General features: G+C 39.5%; 1 protein-coding gene and 1 long non-coding RNA gene across 2 annotated transcripts in view; both read left to right on the forward strand.

The window, feature by feature from the left end:
* The window catches only part of Flo2 (flotillin-2), a 262,398-nt gene that overhangs the window by 74,537 nt on the left and 178,831 nt on the right, over positions 1 to 9,030 (forward strand).
* Positions 1 to 9,030, forward strand: part of LOC145726718 (uncharacterized) — a 112,557-nt gene that overhangs the window by 31,020 nt on the left and 72,507 nt on the right. The gene's annotated exons all lie outside the window — the stretch shown is intronic.

The raw sequence follows: 9,030 nt of genomic DNA on the forward strand, positions 1-9,030 counted from the left end.
ATATCATGATAAGATGTTTGTCAGACATTACATAAAAGGCGGCTACCTTGGCAATCTCGCGTTAATTACTAATTTGGTTTATCATTCCTTTAATGACACCAATCATTAAAGATACAGGGTAATTCACGGTGATAGTATGTTAGTAGTATCTAAAGTATGGCTCAATATTTTGTTTGTAACTTGGAGTGCACTTTAAATCAGGTCAAACACCATTGCTAAAATTTTGCTACCCTGCACGGATCAACCGAAAATAAGTACTACCTTTTTGGTTTTTAATGGAACTCCCTGTATCTGATACAATTCTTCTTACAAGCTTGCGTAAATTAACCACCCCTTCTTCTTCTTCTTCAAGTGCCTTAACTAAACTACTATTTCCTAACAAGTGTGCAAAGTAAGTCTTGTACGCACGATGGCTGGACATCTGTATCTGTAGTATCTGTAGAGTGGGGAGGGTGAGTGTAGACCCACAGCACTTAGGCCAAATGTAACCCATTGTACATCCTCCCGAGTTGTCCTCCTAGGTCACCGTCCATCCAGTCTTTCCCAGGAAGGTGGACAGGTTACTAGGGGACATCTCAGACTCACCGAACCCACACTCTCTTATTGACGATAACTCCGACACTCGCATAAGATATACCCGACAGTTTCATCTTCCTGTTCACACATCCTGCATAGAGGTATGTGTACACGACCCCATAGTATGGAGGTGTTTCCTTAGTTGACAGTGGCCAGTCAGAAATCCTATTGTTCGCCAAATATTTCTTCGGTGCCAGCTTCCCAGGGTCACCCAGAGTGATCCTGGTGACTGCATCCTTTGATTCCAACCCATCTCTTTAGTGTAGCGTAATAGGGCTTGTCTACTGTCCTTGCAGATTATTATGTTTTTGCCAGAAATTCCTTTTCTGGTTCGTTCTTTCCTGGCGATTGAGATACCATCCAGTTGCGTTTGAACCACGCTGGTATTTCTTCCCATTCCCCACTTAATCCTTAGGCTTAGTGACCTAGAGTAAACTCCACATCCTGAGCCTTCTTTGGTTTTTGAGCCGTCTGTGCGTATGCAACGTATTGCATTTGCAGCATCTGACTCTGAGTTCTGTTTTATTTGTATTTTATAGGGTTTGTTTAACACAAATCTGGGTTCAATTGCATCACTGGCTGCTTGCAGCAGAGGCCGCGCAGTGAGTGCTTCTCACTATAGGCTTAGCCTCAATTGACCTGCTCCTACTGCGGGGTTTACACCAGCCGTGCGCAATCGTAACATGGCCATTAACGCAACCTCCTTAACGTACAGGTCCAGAGGGGTCAGACCAGTAATTAATTCCATTGCCGCGGATGGTGTTGTTCTCATGACTCCTGTGATGTTTAAACAAGCTATTCGCTGTATTTGATATAATTTTCCGATGGTCGTTGCTTGTAGAACCTTCAGTGCCCATGCAATACGTTAACATAGTTCTTATTATTGCAGTGTAGTATCCAGGTGACCACGCGGGGTGAAAGACCCCATGTCCACTGTCCTCCGACATTGCTCATAAGCCACATATGCTCTGCTTTGTAGGTGAGAGTTCCAGGTAAACTTCCTGTCGAGGGAAATACCAAGGTATTTCACCTCTTCAGAGAAGTTTAGTTTGCCTTTGAAGATTTCAAGAGGTTTTAAGCCCGATAAACTTCTTTTCCTGGTGAAAAGGACCATCTCAGTCTTGTCGGGATTGATCGACAGTGAGTGTTCCTTACACCATGTTTCTATTAATTTGAGCTCATCCTGCGCTCTCTCGCACAGTGTGTTCACAAATTTGTCGGTATGCAAGATAACTATGTCATCTGCGTATACAATGCACGCGCACCAGACAAGTGAGGACATTATATTTTAAATACATGTTTGTTACTCGCCATCCAGGATATATTAAGAAATGTGGGACTAACATTGCACGGATCATCAATTGAGCGAGTGAACGAATTTAAATACCTTGGAGCATGGCTCACTGAAGAATGGACATCTGACCTGGAAATAAGATGTCGTATAGAGAGCGTATGAGCTTCACAGATACGGAAATGAGATACATAAAGTGTTATATTTCATCGGTGTTACTATATGGCGTAGAGAGCTGGACATTGAAGATGATCACAATGAATAAAATAGAGGCCTTCGAGATGTGGGTATATCGCAGAGTGCTGAAAATCCCATGGACGGCCCGAGTAACCAACGAAAATGTCCTACGAAGATTAAACAAAGAACGTGAACTATTGCTAATGATCAAAAAAACCATCAAATACCAGCTCTTGCAACTGATCATCGAGGGGAAGATAGAGAGAAGGATGGGAAAGAAGATGTCGTGGCTGCGTAACATAAGACAGTAGACTGGCTTACGAACAGTGGAAAGCCTAATACATACTGCCAGAGACTGAACACAAAAATGTGGTCGAAAACATTCATTAGTGAATATGCACAAGAAAAATAAGATATGAAATAGACATAGAACATAAACCAAATAATTCTTTTGATTGTCATCCTCACTGATCATCATCAAAACATTGCATTTTGGCTTATGTTTTGGGGTAATGAAAAAGTCCTCCAAGTTTCAATTAGTATTCAATTAAAATATGAAAATAGTAGAAAAAGTAACCTGCAAATCTTCCTTCCTTCCTTCGTGAACCCCAGGAGGTTGGCTTCTGCTCCCTTTATGGGGCAATTTGCCAACACCTGCAAATCTCGGGCTAACAATTTGAAGATCTTAGCGACGACGCCAAGCTCAGGAGCCATATTGTCCTAATCACCTGAAACTGGTTTTCACGTTCAATCTCGTAGATTGGGCAATATGAAATCAATTGCAATACAAGTGCATTCCGCATTTTGATAGAAAATATACGCAACATACCACAGACCGGATCTAAACAACATGTATATGATAGTAACCATGATTTTGTTATTTAGGCCACTGTTTGACTTTTAAAGCGATATATTATTTTTTTTTTTACTTACATGTTTCATAGTCGTTTGGAAAGGACAGTAAGTGGAAATCAAGAATTTATTTTTGCGACTCGTTTTGTAGCTAAAAGTTTGAATATCGCTTGCAACATTTTGGCTTAATTATATGTATATCCTAGTGTGTCGACTACTTTTGGTTTTCAGCGTTTCTTTAGGAAGTTTACATTTGCTATTTTGTTATGTTATATAGAAAGCTTCGATTGTTTTAATTACGGGTTAAGCACTAATTAAGTGAGAAATCATCGTTGGTCGACACAAGGACGTCTAATTGATTATTATTGTAAATGTGGAAGTGTTTGTTTTGCTGTTTAAATGACGGAATGTTAAACGGATACCTTTTACCTAATGTTTACGTAAATTTCGAGGTATCAATATTTTACGGTTAATAGTCGAGCCGAGAAAATGGAAGAACGTCACCTGTCACCAGCTACTGGATGTGTATTCTTGAAACGAGGGAAGGGAGTTATCAAGAAACAAATTTGTAGAATGTGACAGGAACTCGCCAATGTTAGCTTCTTCTGTCACATTCTATCGACACTTCTCCTAAGAATTCCGTTCCCTGGTTTCAACAATTAGGTCTCTGATCTATACAATTCCCATGATAGCCCATCAAAAAATAAGTTGACATGAATTATGCCATTTTTGTAAAAAAGATTCTTCCTAAGAAAGATACATTCTGAGACCGATGAAGCAATTTAGATCAATTGAGTCCGAATACCAGGCGATTGTATTGGAAAAGTCCTCGATGAGTTGCAATGGTGGTCAATTTCTTACTTTCATCGTCTAACACAAGCTGGTGATAAGCATATTTTAAAGTCCAGTTGACTAAACACACCATTTCCACTGAATTTGGCCATTAACGATTCCATGTTAGGAATTGGATATACATCATCTTCTAAGGCCTCGTTTAATCCAGTTGAAAAATCGACACATAACCTAATTTTTCCATTTGCCCGCCTAGCAACAACAATGGGCGCTACCCATTCAGAGTGCTCAATTAAACGATCCAATTCTACATCCAGCACTTCACGAACCGCCATCGCATCTGGGCGAGGAGGACGGTATTTTGGCGTCGCATTGCGTTTTAGATACAGAGGAACTTCATTTTATTGCAAGCCCCTATAACTGAACTGAAAAGGTCCAGAAAATCGCTTAACAACGTCTCGACTTGAACTTTATTCACCTGAAGTGACGTTGCCAGTGGTAGTGATGTCCACGAAATCAGGCCTAGATCAACCAAAACTTTTGTGTTTGCCAAGTTTGTAATATTATTGACTACAATTACAGGTTCAGTGGTAATTCGTCCGTTAGCTTTAAATATGACTTGGCAAGTTCCAAAATTCTTCATCTTTGAGCCGTTGGCCACACTCACTTGAATCGGCTCATATGTAGATATGTCAGCTCTCGTGTCATCTTGTATACGTACTGTGGTCCCGTTCAACATGATGTCGAAGTATCGCCGATATGAACAGTTTTCAACATGAACGTCATTTATCTGTATAAGATGAACATTGTTTCTTTTTGACCTACACACAGATGCAACATGACCAATCTTGTTGCAGTAGAAGCATTCGCTGTCTTTAAATGGGCACTCATCATCTTTATGTTCAGTTGCTCCACAACGATAACATTCCCTGATAGGTTCCCTCTTCCTTAAATTTTGTTGTCGAACTGCATTGACTTCAAGAGGCAGCTGAGGTACGGTAGTTTCAATCCGAGTGTGCTGTTCTGCATGGGCACAACATAAATCTCTGACTTTCATTATGTTGGCATTGTCAACTTCGCTTTCCTTTAAAATGATCGCACGGTATGGTTGTGAAGCTGGTTGATTTGTATATAGAATTGCCAGAAGAAGTTTGAACTTATCAATGGTTAGTTTGTTGAATTCAAATAGATCACCATTGAGGTTTGCAAGATCCATAACATTAGCTATGCTTATATCCGTAGGGCGCGTCATGAGTATATCATAAGGTCGTTGAAATATTGGCCTAGTATCAGCAAATAGAACATTGAGCGTGTTGGTAAGGTCATTGAAAGTACACTCGTGTGGATACTTAGGTGAAATACGTGCTTTTAAGCGATTGAACTCACTTTCGTCAAAGGCTTGTAGTAATAGGTCTACGCATTCAGTATTTGAGAGGACGTAGTCTTATGTCTGGCAAACCATTCTGGAAACGTGCAACCAGCTCTAGGGTCTTAAATTTTCTTAAACGCTTTTGCAAACGAATTGACGTCTAAAGTCGCAGGTGTGTTTCTTCCCTTCTCTTGAAGACATGTAATGAGTTCCCTTATCTGACTTTGGTATGTCTGTGCCTGTTGTTGCATTTCTAGCTGTTGGGCGTCCAATAATTTAACGAAACGGTCCATCATAGTTCGCTCAAAGGTATAATTAATTATAATGAAGGTTTTTTTGTAGGTTACTTTAATACCCGGTAATGAGCATCAGTTTCAAGTCCTTGTAACAAATTTGATCCGTTTTCAACAGTCTGAGTTTATGACAAAAAACAACGATTTTTCTGAACTTTAGAAGGTTGTATTTCTGTTAGGATGAGGTCTTTTTACTAATGACAACGCGCGACAATATTCTTTGGCTGGGAATGCGGCCTCAGATAGATGGGTCAAGCAAGACTACTGCTTTTTACCCTCCCATCGTTGTAGACTAAAAGGATACGTCTGGAAGAGGAAGTCGCTACAAGTACAGGAATTTTCCCGTTCGGGAAGTTCACAGAGTTGCAACGGCATCCTCTGTCTGAGGGGCTCTTCTGGCGCTCTTCTTTCTTCGTCAGCTCGTCCATCTCTGGTAGTCCTGGCAAAGTATAGGATGTCCAAACAGCCGGCTTTCGTCCGTCTGTTTTTACATCCTAAACTTTTGGGGAGTTAGGGTCTGGTTTTCCAGACTGGTTGGTGAGTGGGGGATGGTTTTCCCCCTTTTGCGTAGGCAAAGCAGAGGAAAGGACCAGGAGTGCAGTCAGAGCCCAGTTAGCACCGAGATAACTGCGGAAAGGTCGCCACCCGGGGGGAAGGTCTGGGGGAAATTGTGGTCCTCTTCTTCTTCGCTGGTTGATCCTGAATTGTCGTCTATCTGAAACAGAAAGAAAAACTTATTAATAATAACCCGTTATCCAATAACTGGTATCAGGGGCGTTTGTGGGGTGCTTCTAGCTCCGGGTCCTAGTTCACTGCTTCTCGCAGTAACTGATTTTTGCTGCTTTCAGCTTTTTGGAATATCTTCACTGCACTCTGCTCGTCCCTTTCCGTTGCGGTGGTGAACTTCAAATCTCGCTGGATGTCCACGTTTCTGACGTACCATGGGGCGTCCACCGCTGTTTTCCACAGCTTGGAGTTTCTTCTTCAGGTGCGATTGAAGGCCGAGGCGTAGATCAGGTGCGGTTGAAGGACCGACTTGATGAGCATCACTTTGTTCCGAAGTGCCAGCTTCGATGTCCTGCTTGTCATGGGGTACAGTTTTGATCTGGTCGCTCTGGCTTTCTGTCTGGCGTATTCTATGTGGCTTCCCCACGTTAGTTTTTTTGTCCATCTTGACTCCAAGGTACGTCGCCTCGTTGAACCTGACTTTGCCTTCTATTCTCATCTTTGTTCTTGGATCTCTGCCCAGATATCCTTCTTTTTTTGGATTTTAATAACTCGATTGTCTCGTAAAAGAAATTTTGAATCAAAATTTTACAGGAGACTCATCTTTCTTTAAATTGAACAAGGAAATTAAAAAACTGTAATTTTTGGGAAATATCCAGTCAGCATAGAACATAGAGTGGAAAAATGAACACCGTTCCCCTGTATCTACGTCACTTAACAAGTTTGACAAACGTCATCCACACATAGTAAGCATTCATTTCATAAGTGCTTATTAAAAATTTGATCAATTGACGACGGTAAAATAATCGCTTAATATTTCCAATTTATTACATTATATTTAATAATCTATTAATTAATGCACCCAACTTGCTTGACGTCATTTTATTTTACTAAATTTACCTTAATTATGATTATTTTGGTTTTTCATCATTATACCATTTTTTAGAAGTGTCTTTAATATCTTTTAATCTAATTTATAAGAAATGAATGATAACGACAGAGAAACATACGAAATCAATGCTCCCGACAAAGATGGAAACAACTTTGAATGCGACATGTCTCATCATGACCACTTGATCAGAAATTGGGATCCAACCCTTCTACCATTTGGATAAAAAAAGATTTTTTTTGACAATTTTAGTAAAATGAACAGTTTCTAGGTTCAGGCCAGACCAAAACACATTGAAAACTGATAACGAAACGTCCCAACTGTCAAAACTCCACTCAAGAAGCTATAAAATAGATTTGATACTTTTCATACTAGACTGGCTAGATTTTAAAAGTTCTTTACAGATTTTTAGCTTTATTGAGAGGATTTCCACATACTAGCGCAAAACTAAATCAAAAACATTACAGCTATCAAAATTACTCATGGAGCTATAAAATGCATTTTACCCAATTCACACTGTCTTTATATTACTTTTTACTTGTTTTTTTTTTTGTATTTTATGGAAGTGAATTTGATAGTTTTCAGGTTCAAAACAGACCTAAACGGTTCTGAAATTCACAGCCAAATTTAATAACTGCCAAAATTGCAATAGCTGAGTTAACTCATGGAGCTATAAAATTAACTTAATCTAAGTCAAACTGACTTTGTTTTTTATGTATGTTTTGTAATTTTAGAGCTTTATGGAGAGAGTCTGTACAGCTGTCACACTCATACTGGATCAAATGAAGAACAAAAACGTGTCAGCTATCAAAAGTTTACTTAGAAACACATACAATGTATTTAACCCAATTCAAATTGATCTTATTACTTTTCAAGTATGTTTCGTTATTTTATACTTTTATGAAAGTGAATTTGACAGTTTTCAGGTTCAAAACAGACCTAAAGAGTTTTGAAATCGACAAATTTAAAAACTGCCAAAATTGCACTGGCTGTTAACTCATAGAGCTATAAAATGCACTTAAGCTAATGTATGCTTTCTAGTTTCATAGGAGAGCATTTTTATAGCTGTCACATCAAAAATTCACTTATGGAGATATAAAATGCATTGCAACCTTGTTTAAACTGTATCATGTTTCATTTAGTTTTGTAGCTTTATGAAGAGGATTTTAACAGTTGTCACATTCAGAAAAGACTAAATTTAAGTTAGAAATAGACAGTCAATGGTCACAACTGTCAAAAATACACTGATGGATGTGTAAAATGCTAGTTCAAGTTCAAACCATACTCTGTTTAATGTATTTGTTGTACTGTTAAAATCAGTTTAACATTGATCTGATTCTTTAGGAACAGAATTTTTTTGTGAGCCACTTATAGTCACTAGTGACTTATGATCTACCTAACTTAATTAAAATGACCGTAATCGCTGACATGCTGAGGTGTTGGATAAAAGTACGTTACATCATGCACGTCAACCATTCTTCTTCTTCTTCAGTCCTCCTTTGTCCACTCCTGAACGCCTCTTTCATCCACTTCCATTCATTTCTGTCTTGTGCTGTTTGAAACCATCTTTTCCCCGCAATCGGTTTGATATCGTCTAGTCACCTTTTCTGGGGTCTGTATTGGTCGCCAATGTGTTACTCGCGCTGTCCAACTGAGATACGCTTCATGATGTCCACGACTTTAGTTCTTCGTCGGATTTCCTCATTTCTGATTTTGTCTCTTAGACTGATTCCAAGCATGGTGCGCTCCATTGCTCTTTGCATTACTCTCAACTGTTCAGCACTTCTTTTGGTCATTGTCACTGTTTCTAAACCGTAAGTTGCTACCGGCAACTATCGATGACTTTCCGCTTTAAGCTGGCCAAAAGCTGCCCATGCAAGTCTTTTCCTACGTGTTATTTCGGCAGTGGTTCTTTTGGCCAGTTTTGATAGTATGCCCCAAGTAGACGTTTTCTAAAGTCGTGCCGTCGATTGTTACAATACCTTCCGTATCGCTTATTATCTTGGTTTTAGAAAGGTCATTCTTAGGCCTACTTTTCTCGACGCTTCATTCAGTTGACTTAACA

This window comes from Ips typographus, linkage group LG3, assembly GCF_016097725.1.
Source record: "Ips typographus isolate SLU linkage group LG3, UJ_Ityp_2.0, whole genome shotgun sequence".
In the NCBI taxonomy this organism is placed as follows: Eukaryota; Metazoa; Arthropoda; class Insecta; order Coleoptera; family Curculionidae; genus Ips; species Ips typographus.